General features: G+C 46.8%; 1 long non-coding RNA gene across 1 annotated transcript; it reads left to right on the forward strand.

The window, feature by feature from the left end:
• The first annotated feature begins 374 nt into the window (after positions 1 to 374).
• LOC144329749 (uncharacterized) lies at positions 375 to 8,269 on the forward strand. The gene is made up of 3 exons (XR_013395395.1): positions 375 to 938; positions 2,134 to 2,257; positions 5,819 to 8,269. It is a non-coding gene; the product is annotated as an uncharacterized LOC144329749 (long non-coding RNA).
• The last annotated feature ends 815 nt before the right edge of the window (positions 8,270 to 9,084 follow it).

Raw genomic sequence — 9,084 nt, forward strand, 5'->3', positions numbered from 1 at the left:
AAGTTGAAGCCACTGAGTTAGTCTAAATGGGTGTTGACGGCAGTGACTGCTGCTGATACGGAAGGGAAGTGCTGGGAAGGGAAGAGCGTGGTCCCTTTAAATCATACAGAAGAGGGGAAGGGAAGTGCTGGGTAGAGGAGGGCATGGTCCCTGGCTAAGGCTCCACCCCTGGGCCTGTGCCCATGGACCTAGGTGAGGACAGGAATTTTTGTTTTCCTGACCAATTGTTGTATTTCCCAAGACCACCCTGGCCTGCCATGACCCCATCCTGTGCCTATAAAAACCCCCGGGATCCTAGCAGGTAGACACACAGGCAGCTGGAAGTCAAGAAGAGCACATCAGCAGAGGAACATACGGGCAGCTGGATGTTGAGAGGAACACACTGACAGGCACCAGCATCCCAGCAGGCCACCAACTGGCAGAATGACGGCAGAGTTTGCCTGGGGCAGTTGGAGGAGAGCTCTGGGGAAAACCATCCCCGGAGAGACTCCAGGGGAAATCCATCTCCCTTCTGGTTCCTCCATCTGCTCAGAGCTACTTCCTCTCAATGCAACCTCTCAATGAAACCCAAGTGATTCTCTAAGCCCATGTGTGATCCAATTCTTCTGGTACACCAAGGCAAGAACCCCAGGATACAGAAAGCCCTGTGTCCGTGTGATAAGGCAGGGGTCTAACTGAGCTGACTAACACAGCCACCTGTGGACGGCTAAGCTAAAAGAGCATCCTGTAACACATGCTCACTGGGGCTTCGCCTGTAAACATTCACCCCCTAGACATCGCCGTGGAGTCAGAGCCCCACAGCCTGCCCGTCTGTATGCTCCCCTAGAGGCTGGAGCAGCAAGGCACTGAAGAAGCGAGTCGCACCCCATCACATGCCCTGGAAGGAGGACAAGGAAACTTTTCCCACTACAACTGGGGTTCGTCTGGGATCGCGGAAGGTAAGTGTGAGCAAATGTGAAGCTGTCAGGTCTGCCTTTCTTTCAAAACCCTGCCACCTCTCTCTCTTTCCTGCAGTTAAGAGGCTCTGTTTTTCTTCCGTCTCTTTCCTCTCTCACACACAATTTGAAATGGCTCTTATCTCTTTCTTTACAACGTTAAGTGTTTTGCTACAGGCTGCGGCAAGGTTACTAAGTAAAATAAGTGTTTGGCTCAGTCCCCAAAGGTGCAAATCAGACCAATTTTTCCTAGAGGTGCCGTGTATGCCTCCACCTTGGCAGTTGCAGGTACACACGGCTCGGGTCACCTCTTCTTACTCTTTCCCTCCCAGCTTGGGCACCTGGGTGTGCCCACAACACGCAAAGGCCGAGTCCAACAACCATGAGAGGGGGTGGGAGGACGCCGAGGTGATAGCCGGGATCCTACAGGATACTTCTTGCCCACTGAGCCAATGGGAACCTCTCCTCCCCTGGCCAAGGAATTCAACCTGGTTGAGCTGGGAAAAGGATGGGAAGTTATAAGGATTAGAGGGCCCCACTTGCACTAAGCACGGGATTCTTCCCCAAGCATCCCCCTCTTTTTTGCCCCTTTAACTGTTTGTCTCTTTTTTTCATTTTCTCAGTGAGAGGGCCTCCCTCCGCCCACAACACTCTGTTTCTAACAGGGAAATTAACGGAGGAGCAACGCCCGCTGGCTGATAACAGCGCATTCTGCAGGGCTTATTTGAGACACTAAGTGGATACAAACATCCTCTGAAATGACGTTTTAGTCCCCAACTCAATTCCAAGCTTCAGGCTGAGGCCCTAGAAAGAAAAACCAGGTCTGAGGAATCCAAATCCAGGCAAACCGGCACAATGTAAATGAGCAGGACCAATTCCTGCTGCCTGAACCCCACCCCACGGCAGAAGGCCATGCTTCATGGCATAAACAGGCCCAGGGAACTCGAAGTGTGCCAACAGCAGGGAGAAAGGAAGACACGGGTGAGGGTGGTTAATTCCTATTCTCCAGGTTTTCCCTGCTTCATGGGTACATACTGCATTGGTACCTAGGGCCAGCACCTGCCAAGGTCTTCGGGGTTCAGGGACAAGAGGTGGAAAGTGAAAGGAGGATGCTTGCTTTCTCTCTCCATCACACCCTTTGAGTTTTCACTGAAAGAAGGAAGGGAAATGAGGGAAACCTCTATTCTCTGTCTTTCAGAATGTGCAACCAGTTCTCTTCACCACCCCCAGCTTATACACCTCTAAAGTGTATCCTGAACCATTGGGACTGCTTTAATCCTCAGAATCTGGAGGAAAATGGCCTCGCAGCCCTCTGCACAAAGGTTTGGCCAAATTATGATTTACAGGAAGGACTGGCTTGGCCTCAGGAAGGAACCATTCCTTACCATCCAGCAATTAGAGCTTTTCTGTAGATGTGAGGATAGACAGTTCTGGGCCCGTATGTGCAGCTTTCTATACCTTGTAAGGCAATCCAGACCTTTGCCAACAATGTAGGATTGATCCAGCCCTCCTGTTTGCCATCTCAGGAAAGGCTGCAAGGGGCAAGCTCAGGGAATTAAAGATACGAGTCCCAGAGGCACTCCCAGCAGAGGAGCCACCTCCCTCAAGCCCTGCTCCTCTGGGTCCACCCCAACCTCCCTATCCAACCTCAGCCTCTTACTTGCCCCCTCTTAGAAATCCCAAATTATGATTTACAGGAAGGACTGGCTTGGCCTCAGGAAGGAACCATTCATTACAATACCATCCAGCAATTGAAACATTTCTATAGATGTGAGGATAGATGGTTCTGCCCATATGTGCAGGCTTTCTATACCTTGGCAAGGCAATCCAGACCTTTGCCAATAATATAGGATTGATCCAGCCCTCCTGTTTGCCATCTCAGGAAAGGCTGTAAGGGGCAAGTCTGGGGAATTAAAGATATGAGTCCCAGAGGCACTCCCAGCAGAGGAGCCAACTCCCTCAAGCCCTGCTCCTCTGGGTCCACCCAGATCTCCCTATCCAGCTTCAGCCTCTCACTTACCCTTTCCAAGAAATCTTCACCCTAAACAAGACCCAGTATCACTCTTGCCCCTACAACAGATGCCCAGTGAATTTAGGCCCAGTGAGGTCCAGGTCCCCTTCTCCCTACAAGACTTAAAGCAAATTAAGGAGGATCTTGGCAAGTTTTCAGATGACTCTGATAGATATATAGAGGCTTTAATGGCCACCATGCAAGCCCACAAACCCCAGAATTCCAGGGTGCCCCTGTTAACTGCTAAATATATGGCAAGAACAGATATCTCTCTTCTAAAGTTTATTGGCTCCAACACAAGGTTTAATTTCCTCCACCAGGGTGAAATAGCTTGGGGCACAATGTTGTAGTTATCTCTGTAATCTTTGGCACTAAATTCTTTCCTTGTATAATACACATGTTTAACCCATACATACTTAACCTTATGAAACTTTTTTTTCCCCTCACACCTAGAAGCCATTGGCTCCCTTTTGCTAGGAACCCTTAGATAAACCTCTGGGAGGAATCTGACTGCCGTTTTCCCCCGCAAAATGCCCCCTGTTTGCAGGAAGCAGCTAAGACCGATCATCATCCATATTGTAATGGCAGTTAGATGTACCTCTTCAGAGGGTAGAAATGATCCAGAAGGGAACTGCTGGAAATGGAAGAGCATGGTCCCTTTAAATGATATCGAACTGTGGAAGATAAATGCTGGGTAGAGGAGGGCATGGTCTCTGGCTAGAGTTCCATCCCCGGGCCTGTGCCCATGGACCTAAGTGAGGACAGGAATTTTTGTTTTCCTGCCCAAATATTGCATTTCCCAAGACCAACCTGGCCTACCATGTCCCCATCCGGTACCTATAAAAACCCCTGAGACCCTAGCTACCTCCACTCAATAAAACCTGGCACTCATTCTCCAAGACCCTAGCAGACAGACACGCAGGCGGCTGGACATCAAGAGGATCACATCAGTGGAGGAACACATGCACACGTGCATCGGGACATTGAGAGGAGCACACCAACAGGCATCAGCACACCGGCAGGCCACCAACCAGCAGAACAATGTGGAGTTTGGCTGGGGCAGTTGGTGGAGAGCTCGGGCCACCAACTGTCCCAACTCCAGGGAAAGATCATTTCCCTTCTGGCTCCCCCGTCTACTGAGAGCTACTTCCACTTAATAAAACCTTGCACTCATTCTCCAAGCCCACATGTGATCCGATTCTTCCAGTACACCAAGGCAAGAACCCCAGGATAGAGAAAGCCCTCTGTCCTTGCGATAAGGCAGGGATCTAACTGAGCTGGCTAACGTAGCTGCCTATGGATGGCAAAACTAAAAGAGCATCCTGTAACACACACCCACTGGGGCTTTCGCTGTAAACATTCACCCCTAGACACTGCTGTGGGATCAGAGCCCCAGAGCCTGCCTGTCTCTATGCCCCCCTAGAGGTTTAGCAGCGGGGCATTGAAGAATCAAGTCACACCTGCATCACGTGCCTTGCGAGGGGGACAAGGGAACTTTTCCCATTTCACTACTATGATGCTGGCTGCAGCAGGGAGCGCAACTTGGCCTGCACACTCCATGGAGCTCCCTGGGCACCACTGCAGCTGTCCAAGCTGCAGCTGCAGACCCAGGCCTGCTGGTCTATGGGCAGCCGCCCAAACTACAGCTGTGGGTCCGAGCCTCTCTGTGCTCTTGTGGGGAACCAGAAGCAGGCCCGATCTGCCCTCTGGGGCGCAGCTTCAGCTGCCCAACCAGCAGCTGCAGACCTGGGACTCCCTCTCCATGGAGCAGGCAGGAGCCAGGGACATTGGGGAGCTCTGCCCCTTCCAAGTTGGTGCGGTGGGAGCTCCCTGGGTGTAGCTGCAGCTGCCCTCCCAGGCACGAGACCTGAGCATCTCTGCAGTCTGCCTCCTTGGGGTTGGGAAGGCCCTCCCCACTGATGGCCCTGCTGGCTCTGGGGTGTCTGCTCCCACTGTCTGGCCTCTCTCCTCTCCTGGCACCTGCTTCCGTCCTGGAGTGAGGTTGTGGCTGAGCTCTGGGGCCATTAATAACAGCAGGAGGCAGATTGATTCCTGGGTGGAAAAGGATTGGTCTCCAGTACGGCCCCACTTTCAGGCCAGGAGGTTGGGGGCTGGGCTGCCAGTCCCACTGACCAGAGTGGGGTCTCATAGTACCTCTCCTGGACCCGCCCATAGCTGCCCATGGATCAATCAGCAGGCACTTTTTCCCCTCTGAGGCCCATAAAAGCCCAGGGGTCAGCCAGAGTAGGGCACAGGATGGCCTAAGTCTGAGAGACAACTGGAGGACTAGCTGCAGAAAGGAGGTACCCTCTCTGCTGAGATCAGGAAAGACATCAGGATGACCAGTGAGCAGAGAGGAGCTACCCTCTCCAGGGCCTCTGCTCTGCTGAGAGCTGAACACTCCACCGGACAACCAGCCTACAGAGAGGACGTATCCACTCTAGGCCTCCTCTGAGCTGTTCTAACACTTTATAAAGTTCATCTTCATCTTGTTCACCCTTCACTTGTGACTCTTCATTTTTCTGCATACCTCATTCTTTCTGGATGTAGGAGAAGAACTCAGGCAAAAGGCACTACTGGCCGCAGAGGTTTCTGGCCAGAAAATTGATGCCCCAAAGATCCCATAACAGTGTGGTTTCTTGTGGAAGCCAAAGAGAGCTAAACTGCTTTGCTTAATGGAGCAACTAGAATCTTGGAGCTGTCTGCAGACGCCACCAGTTTGGGGAGTAGAGGGTGGAGCAGGGATCTTAGAAGAAATGGATGAAGTGGACAAGTAGTAAGGAAAGCAGGAATGAAGGACACCTAGTGAGAGTGCCAGCTAAGTCCCAATAGCCTGAAATAATTTGTGAATTTTGTTTTCTATTCTATGCAGTGACAAAAACCCTTCTGTTAACCCAAAACCTTCAGCTACAGAAACAGAAGTAGCTTTTTCATTCTGGGATGACAACAGCAAAAAACAAAGAGCTACAAGATGCCAGGAAACTGAAAGAGGGAATTCAGTAGGATCAGGAAAATGGATAAATGAAAGAACTGGAGAAATTCAATGCTCATAAGAAGTCCTTGGATGCATTTGGGAAGACGCAATCTCTGCAGGGTCCAAGAAGGGGGCTCCAGCCAGGCAATGAGAGAACTGTTGACCTGGAGGACAGGAAGATCCAGGGCCTGAGTTACTAAAAAATGAAAGTTGTTAAGTGTACTGAAGGTTCTCCCTGCTCCTTTCATCCAGTCCTCATGTTGCTTCTGCTACTTCAATCTAATCCTGTATCCGCAACCTTAGCCAGGAGCCCTCTTTCTTTAGTCCACTCTTCTAACATTAAATCAACATGAGGATCATTTCCTAATTTGGGAAAGACAGTGATTGGAAATCAGTATTACTCTTTTCATCCCCAAAATATCACATTCTACTCCATCCTTGGATATTAATGCCTCCCTTGCCTTCTGAGGCACTTGTCCTTGCACCATTTCTAATCCAGATATTCTCATATTTCTCTCTTCTCCCTTTTCTTTCCTTTCTTCTTTCATTCTACTATCCTATTACTAACTATATTCAGAGCATAGGACTTCAGTGTGTCCTTTTGTATGACTTTCCTGTTCAATGCAATTTGATTATAAAGACTTTCATTGACATGAACCTTCTGTCTTCCCACAGACCTATTAAATAGTGAAAACAAAAAAGATTGATCCGGTGTCTAATGCTGACTTTCCTTTAGAGTGTGTAGGGGAACATTACTGAAACAACCATTTATCTTTTTCATTCTAAGGCTTTGTCCCCTGAATATCTGACATTCAGGCTGTCTAATGACTATACAGGCTGGATGGGGCTAAAAGTCATCAATTCAGGGCAATTTTTATGTCTGAAGTCTTGATACGTATTTTTTTACCAGCCTACCCCAGCTCTGCTCTGAAGTACTTCCATAAGCCTGTCATTTCTGAATATTCTGATTCATCTAGGCAAGGTAGATTCCACAGAATTTAGGGCAGAAAATAATATAATCGTTTAAGTGTCAGGAAAGGCTGAAAACCCAGTATTGCTCTGAATAAAATCTAATTCTTCAAAATGCCCATTTGCTTGCCCAACCTGCAACCCAGCATGACAATTTTACTTCCCTAGTCAAGGCACAGAAGCAAAACGAGAGTGTCCCCAAAAACTATTCTGGTGTCAGGCAGACAAGGATGCTGCCACTTCTTGAGCTGTTTACCTTGGGTGGGTCTACTTTTCCTCTCTGAGCATCGGTTTCTGCATCTATAACACTGAAATAATTAGTTTTCCTGCCAAAGTTTGTATAAAAATTAAATTATATAATGTGTGTCAGGTGCCTAGCTGAGTGTCAAGCAATGAGTGGCTCCTTTACAAAGGTGACTGTCCCGCTCCCGGCCTCCCTTCCTGCTAAATGGACTGTTTCCTTTCATCCTTTGATGTAAGGATCATTTCCTAATTTGGAAGAGAAAGAGAGATTAGAAATCAGCATTAGTCTCTTCTTTTCATCCCCAAAATACCACAATCAACTCTATCCTTGGATACCGATGTAAGGAGATGACTTTAGTGCTCCAGATCCCTCACAATCAGTAAATGGCCTTATCTTCCAGCAAATGACAGATGCAAGTGTCAATCCTTCACTAACAATGCTGCCCATAGCACATGAATTTCCAATTAGCTTTAATGGCAGTAGAGCTTTCTGGCTTTGTACCACCATGATGATTTGCCTACCTCTTCCTCCGGGAAGAATAAGTTAACAGAAACTCCAATTCCTTTATTCAATCATTTGACAGTAGGCCTTTGGGTGTGCAGAGAAGGACAACAATTGTAGACCCCTGTGAAGCTCTGGAAGTTTTAAGAATTTGTGAAAATTAGAAGAGTAAAGTTGTTAGTGTAGTCAATCAGTCACATAATGAGAAACCCTGGACCCAGTTATTCCTAGGCAAATACGGCACAAATTAACATAAAACCAAACAGAAAGGAAATACTCTTAGTAGGAAACTTAATGGGTCAATTCTGTAAGTATTTTTTAAATTTGTATACATTTATGTGATACAAGGGCAATTTTGTTACATGGATGAATTTTGCATAGGGGTGAAATAGGCCCATTAGTATATCCATCACTGCAATGACTACATTGTACCCATTAAGTAGATTCTCATCACCCACCCTCTCCAACCCCCAACCCTTCCTAGTCTTCATTGTCTGTCATTCAACACTCTTTATCCACATGTACACATTATTTAAGCTACCACTTATAAGTGAGAACATGCAATATTTGTCCCTGTCTGAGTTGTTTAACTTAAGACAATGGCATCTAGTTCCATCTATGCTACAAAAACATGATTTCATTCTTTTTATGGCTGAATAATATTAATATTATATATACATCTTAATTTTCTTTAATCATCCATTGATGGACACTTACGTTGATTTTATGCCTTTGCTAATGTGAATAGTGCTGCAATAAACATATGAGTACAGGTTATCTTTTTGTTATAATGATTTCTTTTTGCGGGGACAGACACCCAGTAGTGGGACTGCTGAATCAAAGGGTAGTTCCACTTTTAGCTCTTTTAGATACTGTTTTCCATAGAGGTTGTACTAATTTACGTTCCCGCCAGTGGCATGTGTTTCCTTTTCTCTGAATTCTCTCCAACATCCTCTCCTACATTTTTGTCTTTTTAATAATAGACAGTCTGGTGTAAGTTGATATCTCATTGTGGTTTTAATTTGCATTTCTCTGATGATTAGTGATTATGAGCATTTTTATATGCTTGTTGTCCATTTGTTTGTCTTCTTTTGAAAAATGTCTATTCAAGTCCTTAGCCCACTTTGTAATGAGATTATTTTGTTTTTTTGTAGTTGTTGAATTTTTCGAGTTCCTTGCAAATTCTGAATATTAGTCACCTGTTGGATGTATAACTTGTGAGTATTTTCTCCCATTCTGTAGGTTTTCTGTCCACTCTGTTGATTATTTCTTCTGCTGTGCAGAACCTTTCTAGTGTAATATAGTCGTATTTGTCTATTTCTGTTGTCTATGCTTTTGAGATCATGAATTCTTTTCCTAGACCAACGTACAGAAGAGTTTTTCCTGGCTAAGGAAACACCTAAAAGATATATATATGTGTGTGTGTGTGTGTGTGTGTGTGTGTGTGTGT

Source organism: Macaca mulatta, chromosome 7, assembly GCF_049350105.2.
Source record: "Macaca mulatta isolate MMU2019108-1 chromosome 7, T2T-MMU8v2.0, whole genome shotgun sequence".
Classification (NCBI taxonomy): Eukaryota; Metazoa; Chordata; class Mammalia; order Primates; family Cercopithecidae; genus Macaca; species Macaca mulatta.